The 13,883-nt window shown below is 36.3% G+C and overlaps 1 pseudogene; it reads left to right on the top strand.

Annotated features, from left to right (window-relative positions):
* The first annotated feature begins 497 nt into the window (after positions 1–497).
* Positions 498–1,457, top strand: LOC120157932 (annotated as a pseudogene).
* The last annotated feature ends 12,426 nt before the right edge of the window (positions 1,458–13,883 follow it).

Raw genomic sequence — 13,883 nt, 5'->3', positions numbered from 1 at the left:
GAATCGCGTTGCGAATCTGGAAACTGATTTGCGATACCGAAGATCGCGTTGCGAATTATCGATCGCATTACGATTTAGTTGGTCATTTTGGCAAATCCAAAAAAAAAATAGATTAAAATCGTATATTATAAGACATTTTTTATCACTGAAATTATTTTCTCTATTTTTTAAGTAAACCCTTATTATATTTGTACTTAAATAAGTACTTCTCCTTTTCTTTTTATCAAAAATAGATTTTTTTTCAAATAATCAGAGTTAAATGTGAAGACCTGACTGAGACTATGTTAAGTCAAGCATCTTGTGTTATTGTGTGTCAAATCACAATATTATTTTGACGAATACATAAAATATTAAATATTTTCAAATAAAATATAAGTCTTGGGCCCACTCCTCCTCCTCTACGTCAAACTCCCATCACGTATAAATTATTCAAATCTTTCTTCATTCTTCAACTTCATTCATTTCTTCAGCCAAAAAACCCTACCTTTTTCGTTGACATGGCAGCAATTCGTAAGCGACGCCAGATTAACCTCAGCCTCCGCCTTCCGCTAATTGACGGTTCTGATTGCGTCCCTTGCTTCCCCCTCCCCCTCCTCCTCCCTCCATCAGCCACCACAAATGCCGTTACTATCCCCGAAGTGGAGCTGGAGAGACAGGGAGTACTCAGCCACGGGAACGGCGGCACCGTATATAAAGTCCAACACAAACGTACTTCAAAGATATATGCACTGAAAGTTGTTTACGGAGACGGCGACGTGAATGCACGTGAACAAATTTGCAGAGAGAAGGAAATTCTAAGAAAGACTGATTCGCCTCACGTGGTTGGTTGCTACGAAACGTACATGAAGCCATGCGGGGATGTGGAGATATTGATGGAGTACATGGACGCCAGATCTTTGGATACTGTTGTTCGTAACAAGGGGAGTTTGTCGGAGCCGGAAGTTCCCCATATAAAGAAGCAGATTGTAAAAGGATTGAGTTAGTTGCATGGCCATAACATTACTCATCGAGACCTCAGGCCTTCCAATCTCTTGGTGAACAAGAAGATGCAAGTTAAGATCGCCGATTTCGGAGTCAGCAAGATTATGTCGGGGATGCCTGAATCTTGCAATTCCCACGTCGGAACTTGCGCTTACATGAGTCCGGAGCGGTTCGACCCGAGCGCTAATGAAGATGGCTACGATGGGTTCCTCAGAGATATCTGGAGTTTAGGGCTTACTTTGATGGAGCTTTACGTGGGTCATTATCCTTATCTTCCGGCGGGTCAGAAACCCAACTGGTCTACTTTGATGGTCCCCATATGCTTCGGAGAACCGCCTGTTTTGCCGCCGTCTGCTTCCGATGAGTTCAGGAATTTCATGGAGTGTTGCTTGCAGAAGGAGCCGAGTAAGAGGAGGACCGCCTCTCAGCTTTTGAAGCATCCGTTTTTGTTCAAGTATCCGGCCGCCGACAATTGATCCCAGCTGACGGCAATTTGAGATTCTTTTGTATAGACTATAGACGATAATTAAATCTGGCAATTTTATTTCTTTCTGAATTTTTCTTTCTTTATCTATATCGAAGTGTTTAGATTCGTTACATTGAAAATTGTATATTCTTTCTGAATTAAAGAACTATGGTAGAATATTCTTTCTGAATATTAAACATTTCATTCATGTTGATTTCCACCAGCAGAAAGATGAAGTTGTATGCACCAATTGTGAAGAGTTCTTCCACTTCTGCTACAGCTATTATAGTACTAAATTGTAGGTGCGGTTATAGTTGTAGTACCGTGGATGCGAATGTTACATTTTTTTGGACATAATTTAGTTATTTTTTAAATAATTGCATTTTTATGTTACGCTTGTAGTTTACAGTGGCACAATAATATTAAAATATATTACAACACAATTATTATACTGCTTAATCGCCGTAATTTGTATTATGATATCTTAGAATAAACACTCAAATATCCTACAATCTTTATTATTTGAATTTAATATATTCAAAAATTATAACTATTTTTTTAACCACTGAAATAACTTAACTCGTTACTTTATTCCTTAGAAAGTGTCCCTTCAAATAAGAGAAATAAAAGGGCGTCTAATTATTATTGTATAGAGTGTAAGTTTATCACGAACTAAAGTGTGTCGTTTTGAAATTAAGATTTTTTATTCATAAATTAGCTACACGATCAATTAACTATTTAAAAAAAATATTTATCGTTTTTTTATATTTAATTATTTATCATTGATTTTGATCCTTGATTTAACAAATATATATTTTTAAGAAGCTTATACTATTGATTTATTAATAATTTGAAAATAGTTTCTAGTTGTTAAGATATTTTTACCTTAATTAAATTTAAAAGTTATCAATTAAATTATTTAACATTTTTTACTCTCTCAGAAATTCAATAAAATGAAGAACACTACACAGAAATTGAACTCAATTATTGTGTGCACGAGTTCAACGTCTCAATTGACTCTTACAAGTCAATCATGTATAATCAATTATAAATAATGTTCTCATTATTTCTCTAAAAAATGTGAAATTTGATTCTTTTAAAATATCTAATTTTTATAATATCATATTACGAGATAAAAAAATTTATGTGTTAAAAACATTAATTTGCGTTTGAAAAACCACATGATGGTATGATGGTCAAATGGAGTGTTGTTCTCCTTTGAGATATTGAATTCGAACAGTTACATCTGTAGAGTATGTATACGTCGTCAATAATTAAAAAATGTTATAAACAGAAGATATGCTTTCTCGACTTGTAATTGGCAAGTACCATTTAATTCAATGTAATTAGAGATTCTCAATTACACTTTTTCAATTTTTAAGGGCAGGGATGAGAATTTATGTAATTATTCAAATGATTACACTCTTCAATCTTATAATTAAGGGGAAAAATATCTAAAGTCACTGTACTTTAAAAAAATTATATGACCTTCAAATTATTTTTTCACTCAATATGAACCTCCAACTCATAAAACAAATCTAATGTGACTCTTTGACCAACGTTTTCCGACATTGATCATTACAATGATGACATGCCACTTCACGGTGTTGATATGACAATCTACTATAATTAAAGGAATGATTGTTATTCTTAGAGATTTCGAGTTCGAGCACCGGCAGCTATAGGGTATTTAAGTGTTCATTGTCAAATGATTAAGAATCTCTAGGATAAATACTATCACATATAGTCACTCTAAATTAATAAAAAAAATATTTTTTGATAGAAATCACTAATTTTATTCCAAATAGGAAATATCTTAAATTACAATAAAGATTTACAATCATAAACGTAAATTAAGTACATAATTAGGGATCATATAAGGAAACATTAAAATCTAACTAAGAAAACTCAAACAAAGATCTATAGAAACAAATCTGATTACATCGTCAAACTGTAACACCCCTAACCCATATCCGACCCGAATATGAGTCCGAGGTATCACATTGACTTTTCAAACTTTGCCACATAAAGAAAAACATGGAAATTTTAAACTTTCATTAAAACAAAATATGTTAATTTACATAAAAGAGATTACAAAATACAACATCGACCAGAGTATTCGTAATTAACAACTTATTACATGCCAACGTTCTATACACAACCCAAAATACCTACTTTGCCAATTACTTCTGATATGATCTTTTAGTAGTGATGCTATTCTTGCCACTTCTAGTATTGCTCTTCTTGTTTCCTGGTACCTACGTGTAAATCACTTACACGCTAAGTCATAGACTTAGTGAGGCAATAAATAAACATGTAGTTATAGATTCATGAATATGCATTCTTACCATTTGATCATAACATTTCAATATGCATGTATATATTTCACTATAACAGATACAATCATGTCATGTACATATGAAACTTATTTTCATGTACCACTTTCACCTTACTTTATCTTTCAATTGCCCATGTACATATGAAACTTATTTTCTTGTATCACTTTCACCTTACTTTATCTTTCAATTGCCCATGTACATATGAAACTTATTTTCTTGTATCACTTTCACCTTACTTTATCTTTCAATTGCCCATGTACATTATTTGAGAACAGAGGTATTTGAGTATATTGAGGTTGTGCACTAATGCTGTCACCACAGCTCAATAAATTCCTTCATGGGGCACCGAACATTTGTTCAGTATTTATCCCGAAGGTCCACTATGTCTCGAAGGACCACTGGAGACGTCCCAAAGGACCACTGGATACGTCCCGAAGGACCATTGGATACGTCCCGAAGGACCACTGGATACGTTCCGAATGACCAATATACCCTCGACTCTTGGCATGCCAACTATACCTATAGCTCTCGTATCATATAACATGGGCTTTAATATGAATACATTTCTCATTTCATATCTCTTTCATCACTTTTCATATAAACCCATAATCTTTTCCATTATTTCACATACCTGGATTATATTCCCTAGTAATGATATTCGTTCATTCAATGTCATATGAACATATAATGAATTATGCATGCAATTACTATTCAATCATTTTATTTTAATCACCAAAATCTGAAACTTTCCAATTTAGTCACTAACCCGATATTGAGAATGTTACAACTCTTCCCTCTAAAAAAAATTCGTCCTCGAATTTTCATTATGCAAAGAGGTAGGGGTACTTCATCCTCATGTCCTCTTCACGTTTCCATGTTGTTTCCTCTACTTTGTGATTTCTCCACAAGACTTTAACCAATGGAATAGTCTTGTTCCTTAGTTGCTTGACTTCGTGAGCTAATATTTGAACAGGTTCTTCCTCATAAGTCAAATCTGGTCGAACCTCGATTTCTTCGGTAGTAACAATATGGGATGGATCAGATCGGTATTTCCTAAGCAATGAGACATGAAAGACATTGTGTATCCTTTCTATTTCAGGTGGCAAGGCTAGTTGATATGCTACTGGTCCTACCCTCTTAGTAATCTCGTAAGGTCCAATGAACCGAGGACTCAACTTCCCTTTACGTCTAAACCTCAATACTTTCTTCCAGGGAGACACTTTCAAGAACACTTTATCTCCGACTTGAAATTCAATCTCTTTCCTTTTTAAATCAGCATACGATTTCTGTCTATCAGCTGCAGCTTTCAGATTATTCTGAATTACTTGAACCTTTTCTTCCGTATCCTGAATCATTTTAGGACCTATAACTTCTCGATCCTTAAGTTCATACCAGTTCAAGGGCGTACGACATCTTCTCCTGTAAAGAGCTTCATAGGGAGCCATTTTGATTCTTGACTGATAACTATTGTTATATGCAAATTCAGCAAGTGACAAATACCTTTCCCACGATCCTTTGAATTCGATTATGCAAGCTCTAAGCATATCCTCCAGAATTTGAATAGTTCGCTCGGATTATCCATCGGTCTAAGGATGAAATGTTGTACTAAAGTTCAACCGAGTTCCCAACGCTCTATGTAATGATCTCCAAAATCGCGATGTGAATCTAGGATCCCGATCAGAAATTATGGAAACATGTATACCCTGTAAACGTATAATTTCTTTAACATATAGATCGACATATTTATCCATGGAGAAATCAGTTCGCACCGGGATAAAATGGGCTGACTTGATCAATCTATCTACAATCACCCAAATTGAATCCCTTTTGTTCAGAGTTAAAGGTAACCCCGACACGAAATACATTGTTACGTTCTCCCATTTCCATTGAGGAATTGAAATTGGTTGTAATAGTCCTGACGGAACCTGATGCTCAGCTTTGACTTGTTGACAAGTCAAACACTTTGATATAAATTCCATAATGTCTTTCTTCATTCCCGACCACCAATATTAACTCTTGAGATCCATATACATTTTGTTCCCTCCCGGATGCATTGTCAATGGACTACAATGAGCTTCCATTACAAAATCATTCTTTAATTCATCATCATCCGGAATTACTAATATCTCTCGATAATACAAGTTCTCATCAGACTTGATCTCAAAATCCGTACACTCTCCATTCTTTATCTGTTGTATCTTCTTTGAACACTTTTCATCTTTAGCTTGCAATTCTTTAATTCGATCTAGCCATGATGGTTTGATAGTCAGTTCTGCACATATTGCACCATCTCCACTTAACGATAATCTAGCATCAAGAGCTCGCAAAGTTAAAAACGTCTTTCGACTCAAAGCATCAGCTACCACATTTGCCTTTCCGGGATGGAAATCAATCACAACATCATAATACTTAAAAAATTCCACCAATCTTCTCTATCTTAAATTCAATTCTTTCTGAGTCATCAAGTACTTTAAACTCTTATGATCCGTATACAAGTAGCACTTTTCACCATACAAGTAGTGACACCAGATCTTAAGAGCAAACACTACTGTCGCCATCTCCAGATCGTGTGTAGGATAATTCTTTTCGTGTGGTTTTAGTTGCCTTGAAGCATAGGCCACTACTTTGCCCTCTTGCATTAACACGCATTCCAAATCGTTATGAGACGCATCATTGTACACTACAAAGTTCTTGCCAGACTCGGGTTGAATCAACACTGGGGCTTCTGTCAAAGTCTTCTTTAACCTTTCAAAACTCTCTCTTGACATTCGTGGGTCCACGAAAATTTTATCTCCTTTCTCAACAACTTAGTTAGGGGTAAAGTTATTATGGAAAAGTTTTTAACAAACCTTCGATAATAACCAGCTAATCCCAAAAAACTTCTAACTTCCGATACATTCTTTGGAACTTCCCATTCCAGAATAGCTTTAATCTTTTGAGGATCCACACGAACTCCTTCTGCATAAATTACATATCCAAGGAATGTCACTTCACTCAACCAGAATTCACATTTAGAAAGTTTAGCATAAAGCTTCTCATCTCGTAAAATCTGCAAGACAATTCTCAAATGTGAACTATGCTCCTCCTCTGACTTTGAATATATTAAAATATCATCAATGAAAACCACCATGAACTGATCCAAATAGGGTTAGAATATCCTATTCATTAAATCCATAAAAGCATCTGGTGCATTCGTAACTCCAAATGGCATCACGATAAACTTATAATGACCATACCTCGTTCTAAATGCCGTCTTTGGAACATCTTTCTTTTGAATCTCCAATTGGTGATAACCCGAACGTAAATCAATTTTCGAGAATACTGAAACTCCCTTCAATTGATCAAATAAGTCGTCGATTCGAGGAAGTGGATATTTATTCTTGGTAGTTACCTTATTGAGTTGCATGTAGTCAATGCAGAGACGCATTGGACCATTTTTTTTCTTAACAAAACAAAACTGGAGCTCCCCATGGTGAGATACTCGATCTGATAAAACCTTTATCCAGCAATTCTTGTAATTGAATATTTAATTCTTGCAACTCTTTTGGAGTCATTCTGTATGGTGCCATTGCAATAGGTGAAGTTCCAGACATTATTTTAATCTGGAATTCCACTTCTCTATCTGGAGGTAAACCCGATAACTCTGAAGAAAAATGTCTGAAAACTCTCTGACTACAGGAATTTTGTCAATCCCTTTCTCATTGGTTCTAACATCCAATACATTAGCAATGAACCCTTGACATCCGTGTAACATTAACTTCTTCGCCGACATTACTGAAATTACATTTGTCAATGGATTCCATCCTTCACTAAATACCACCACATCTACCCCTTCTGGACTTCTCAGTGTTACTCTTTTCATTCTACAGTCAACATTAGCATAGTAACGATATAACCAGTCCATTCCCAGTATTACCTCGAATTCGTCAAAAGGTAATTCCATCAGATTAGAAGGAAATTCAATTCCCTGAATCCGTATGGGACATCCTCGACTCACCATATTTACACGAGCACTGTGCCCTAATGGATTGGTCACTATCACCTCATTGCTAGTAGTTTCTAACGGAATATTCAATTCTCTCACTAACTTACTAGTAATGTATGAATATGTAGACCCCGTATCAATCAATACCATAACATGCTTATCAAACAATAGAAATGTACATATTACAATCTCCTGGTCATCCCGATCCTTATTGGTCTTGAGATTATACACTCGAGTCATGGAGTGTATCTCTTGTTGAGCAGAGGAATCTGACTGATTTCTTCCTCTGCCTTTACCTCTTCCCCTTTGGCCTGCCGAAATAGACTTCTCTAGTTGTACATAATCATCGGGGTTGAGAACCAGCATCTTTGCCCCTTTTTGATGGTGCAGAACTTGAAGAAGCACCCTTTCTTTTGACTATCTGAGCTCTTGAATTTTCAAATCTCTCATTTTGAGCTTTTTCCAAAGCTTTGGCACGATTGACTACCTCTTGAAACGAGGATAGATTCAATACAATCAGTATTTCCTTCAACCGAGGACATAACCCCTCTACGAACCATTCACAAGCATCATTCTCTGTAAGAACAAGCTAGGCAGTAAAGCGGCTCAACTTATTGAATTCACACTCGTAATCATATACAGTGTGATTCCATTGCTTCAAATTCATGAACTCCTGTTTCATATGTCGAACAAATTGATCTTTGATGTACTTATGCTTGAATTCTTCTAAAAACAATGACCAAGTTACTTGATTACTTGACATCCTCAAGGTAACATTGGTCCACCAAATCCTTGCTTGCCCTCGTAACAAGGAAATTACTCAATCCAGCTTCTCAGCATCTGAACAATGAAGTCCATCAAGCATGACTTTCACATCATTAAGCCAAAGGTCCGCAGTAACAGGACCTTCCTCAGCTTCCCCTCTAAACTCTGGAGATCCTAAACCCTTCAACCCTTTCGCAACATTCATTTTCGGAGTTGAAGTAGTAGGAGGTTGGAAACGCGTCAATACTGCGTCTAACGTTCTAAAGAATACATCTTGTTCATTCACATGCACTGCAGAGGGTGTCTGTTCTTTACTCTGCCTGGCCAGGGCAGGTGAATTGCTACTTTCAGCGGGTTTATCATATCCCGCTTTATTTCTAGAACCACCATGTCCTGACATCTATTAAGACACAATAATATCATTCTATTAGCAAAACAACATACTTATTATTTTATCAAATCAGAAGTTTTCACTAATTTGTTGGCATGTATACATCATAATACACTCTAGACTTCAGTTTATACCGAGAAACGACTAAACCATAGCTCTGATACCATTAAATGTAACACCTCTAACCAGTATCTGACCCGAATATGAGTGTGAGGTGTCACATTGACTTTTCAAACTTTTCTACTTAAAGAAAATAGGGAAATTTTAAACTTTCATTAAAACAAAATACGTTAATTTACATAAAAGAGATTACGAAATACAAAATCGACCAGAGCATTCGTAATTAACAACTTATTACATGCCAACGTTCTATACACAACCCAAAATACCTACTTTGCCAATTACTTCTGATCTGATCTTTTAGTAGTGATGCTATTTTTGCCACTTCTAGTACTGCTCTTCTTGTTTCCTGGTACCTACATGTAAACCACTTACACGCTAAGTCATAGACTTAGTGAGGCAATAAATAAACATGTAGCTATAGATTCATGAATATGCATTATTACCATTTGATCATAACATTTCAATATTCATGTATATATTTCACTATAACCGATACAATCATGTCATGTACATATGAAACTTATTTTCTTGTATCACTTTCACCTAACTTTATCTTTCAATTGCCCATGTACATATGAAACTTATTTTCTTGTATCACTTTCACCTTACTTTATCTTTTAATTGCCCATGTACATTATTTGAGAACAGAGGTATTTGAGTACATTGAGGTTGTGAACTAATGCTGTCACCACAGCTCAATAAATTCCTTCATGGGGCACCGAACATTTGTTCAGTATTTATCCCGAAGGACCACTATGTACCGAAGGACCACTGGATACGTCCCGAAGGACCATTGGATACGTCCCGAAGGACCACTGGATATGTTTCGAATGACCAATATACCCTCGACTCTTGGCATGCCAACTATACCTATAGCTCTCGTATCATATAACATGGGCTTTAATATGAATACATTTCTCATTTCATATCTCTTTCATCACTTTTCATATAAACCCATAATCTTTTCCATTATTTCACATACCTGGATTATATTCTCTGGCAATGATATTCATTCATTCAATGTCATATGTACATATAATGAATTATGCATGCAATTAATATTCAATCGTTCTATTTTAATCACCAAAATCTGAAACTTTCTAATTTAGTCACTAACCCGATATTGAGGATGTTACAACTCTTCCCCCCTAAAAATATTCGTCCTCGAATTTTCATTATGCAAAGAGGTAGGGGTACTTCATCCTCATGTCCTATTCGCGTTCCCATGTTGCTTCCTCTACTTTGTGATTTCTCCACAAGACTTTAACCAATGGAATAGTCTTGTTCCTTAGTTGCTTGACTTCATGAGCTAATATTTGAACAGGTTCTTCCTCATAAGTCAAATCTGGTCGAACCTCAATTTCTTCGGTAGTCACAATATGGGATGGATCATATCGGTATTTCCTAAGCAATGAGACATGAAAGACATTGTGTATCCTTTCCATTTCATGTGGGAAGACTAGTTGATATCCTACTGGTCCTACCCTCTTAGTAATCTCGTAAGGTCCAATGAACCGAGGACTCAACTTCCCTTTACGTCTAAACCTCAATACTTTCTTCCACGGAGACACTTTCAAGAACACTTTATCTCCAACTTGAAATTCAATCTCTTTCCTTTTTAAATCAGCATACGATTTCTGTCTATCAACTGCAGCTTTCATATTATTCTGAATTACTTGAACCTTTTCTTTCGTATCCTGAATCAATTCAGGACCTGTAACTTCTTGATCTTTAAGTTCATACCAGTTCAAGGGCGTACGACATCTTCTCCTGTAAAGAGCTTTATAGGGAGCCATTTTGATGCTTGACTGATAACTATTGTTATATGTAAATTCAACAAGTGGAAAATACCTTTCCCACGATCCTTTGAATTCGATTACGTAAGCTCAAAGCATATCCTCCAGAATTTGAATAGTTCGCTCGGATTATCCATCGGTCTGAGGATGAAATGTTGTACTAAAGTTTAACCGAGTTCCCAACGCTCTATGTAATGATCTCCAAAATCGCGATGTGAATCTAGGATCCCGATCAGAAATTATGGAAACAGGTATATCATGTAAACGTATAATTTCTCTAACATATAGATCGGCATATTTATCCATGGAGAAATCAGTTCGCACCGGGATAAAATGGGCTGACTTAGTCAATCTATCTACAATCACCCAAATTGAATCCCTTTTGTTCGGAGTTAAAGGTAACCCCGACACGAAATCCATTATTACGTTCTCCTATTTCCACTGAGGAATTGAAATTGGTTGTAATAGTCCTGAAGGAACCTGATGCTCAGCTTTGACTTGTTGACAAGTCAAACACTTTGATATAAATTTCGTAATGTCTTTATTCATTCCCGGCCACCAATATCGACTCTTGAGATCCATATACATTTTGTTCCATCCCGGATGCATTGTCAATGGACTACAATGAGCTTCCATTACCAAATCATTCTTTAATTGATCATCATCCGAAATTACTAATCTCTCTCGATAATGCAAGTTCTCATCAGACTTGATCTCAAAATCCGTACACTCTCCATTCTTTATCTGTTGTATCTTCTTTGAACACTTTTCATCTTTAGCTTGCAATTCTTTAATTCAATCTAGCCATGATGGTTTGATAGTCAGTTCTACACATATTGCACCATCTCCACTTAACGATAATCTAGCATCAAGAGCTCGCAAAGTTAAAAACGTCTTTCGACTCAAAGCATCAGCTACCACATTTGCCTTTCCGGGATGGAAATCAATCACAACATCATAATACTTAAGAAATTCCACCCATCTTCTCTGTCTTAAATTCAATTCTTTCTGAGTCATCAAGTACTTTAAACTCTTATGATCCGTATACAAGTAGCACTTTTCACCATACAAGTAGTGACGACAGATCTTAAGAGCAAACACTACTGTCGCCATCTCCAGATCGTGTGTAGGATAATTCTTTTCGTGTGGTTTTAGCTGCCTCGAAGCATAGGCCACTACTTTGCCCTCTTGCATTAACACGCATCCCAAACCGTTATGAGACGCATCACTGTACACTACAAAGTTCTTGCAAGACTCGGGTTGAATCAACACTGGGGCTTCTGTCAAAATCTTCTTTAACCTTTCAAAACTCTCTTGACATTCGTGGGTCTACAAAAATTTTATCTCATTTCTCAACAGCTTAGTTAGGGGTAATGTTATTATGGAAAAGTTTTTAACAAACCTTCGATAATAACCAGTTAATCCCAGAAAACTTCTAACTTCCGATACATTCTTTGGAACTTCCCATTCCAGAATAGCTTTAATCTTTTGAGGATCTACACGAACTCCTTCTACAGAAATTACATGTCCAAGGAATGTCACTTCACTCAACCAGAATTCACATTTAGAAAGTTTAGCATAAAGCTTCTCATCTCGTAAAATCTGCAAGATAATTCTCAAATGTGAACTATGCTCCTCCTCTGACTTTGAATATATTAAAATATCATCAATGAAAACCACCATGAACTGATCCAAATAGGGTTGGAATATCATGTTCATTAAATCCATGAAAGCATCTGGTGCATTCGTAACTCCAAACGGCATCACGATAAACTCATAATGACCATACCTCGTTCTAAACGCCGTCTTTGGAATATCTTTCTGTTGAATCTCCAATTGGTGATAACCCGAACGTAAATCAATTTTCGAGAATACTGAAACTCCCTTCAATTGATCAAATAAGTCGTCGATTCGAGGAAGTGGATATTTATTCTTGATTTTCACCTTATTGAGTTGCCTGTAGTTAATGCAGAGACGCATTGAACCATCTTTTTTCTTAACAAACAAAACTGGAGCTCCCCATGGTGAGACACTCGGTCTGATAAAACCTTTATCCAGCAATTCTTGTAATTGAATCTTTAATTCTTGCAACTCTTTTGGAGCCATTCTGTATGGTGCCATTGTAATAGGTGAAGTTCCAGACATTATTTCAATCTGGAATTCAACTTCTCTATCTGGAGGTAAACCCGGTAACTCTGCAGGAAAAACGTCCGAAAACTCTCTGACTACAGGAATTTCGTCAATCCCTTTCTCATTGGTTCTAACATCCAATACATTAGCAATAAACCCTTGACATCCCTATAACATTAACTTCTTCGCCGACATCACTGAAATTACATTTGTCAATGGATTCCATCCTTCACTAAATACCACCACATTTACCCCTTCTGGACTTCTCAGCGTTACTCTTTTCATTCTACAGTCAACATTAGCATAGTAACGATATAACCAGTCTATTCCTAGTATCACCTCAAATTCGTCAAAAGGTAATTCCATCAGATTAACAGGAATTCAATTCCCTGAATCCGTATGGGACATCCTCGACTCACCATATTTACACGAGCACTGTGCCTTAATGGATTGGTCACTATCACCTCATTGCTAGTAGTTTCTAACGGAATGTTCAATTCTCTCACTAACTTACTAGTAATGTATGAATATGTAGACCCCCGTATAAATCAATACCATAATATGCTTATCAAACAATAGAAAGGTACATATTACAATCTCCCGGTCATCCCGATCCTCATTGGTCTTGAGATTATACACTCGAGTCGTGGAGTGTATCTCTTGTTGAGCAGAGGACTCTGACTGATTTCTTCCTCTGCCTTTTCCTCTTCCCCTTTGGCCTGCCGAAATAGACCTCTCTAGTTGTACATAATCATCGGGGTTGAGAACCAGTATCTTTGCCCCTTTTAGATGGTGCAGAACTTGAAGAAGCACTCGTTCTTTTGACTATCTGAGCTCTTGAATTTTCAAATCTCTCATTCTGAGCTCTTTCCAAAGCTTTGGCACGATTGACTACCTCTTGAAACGA

This window comes from Hibiscus syriacus, unplaced genomic scaffold (genome assembly GCF_006381635.1).
Source record: "Hibiscus syriacus cultivar Baekdansim isolate YM2019G1 unplaced genomic scaffold, ASM638163v2 tig00111278_pilon, whole genome shotgun sequence".
Classification (NCBI taxonomy): domain Eukaryota; kingdom Viridiplantae; phylum Streptophyta; class Magnoliopsida; order Malvales; family Malvaceae; genus Hibiscus; species Hibiscus syriacus.
Note: the sequence above shows the minus strand (reverse complement) of the source record. Positions and strands in the feature narration are given on the sequence as shown.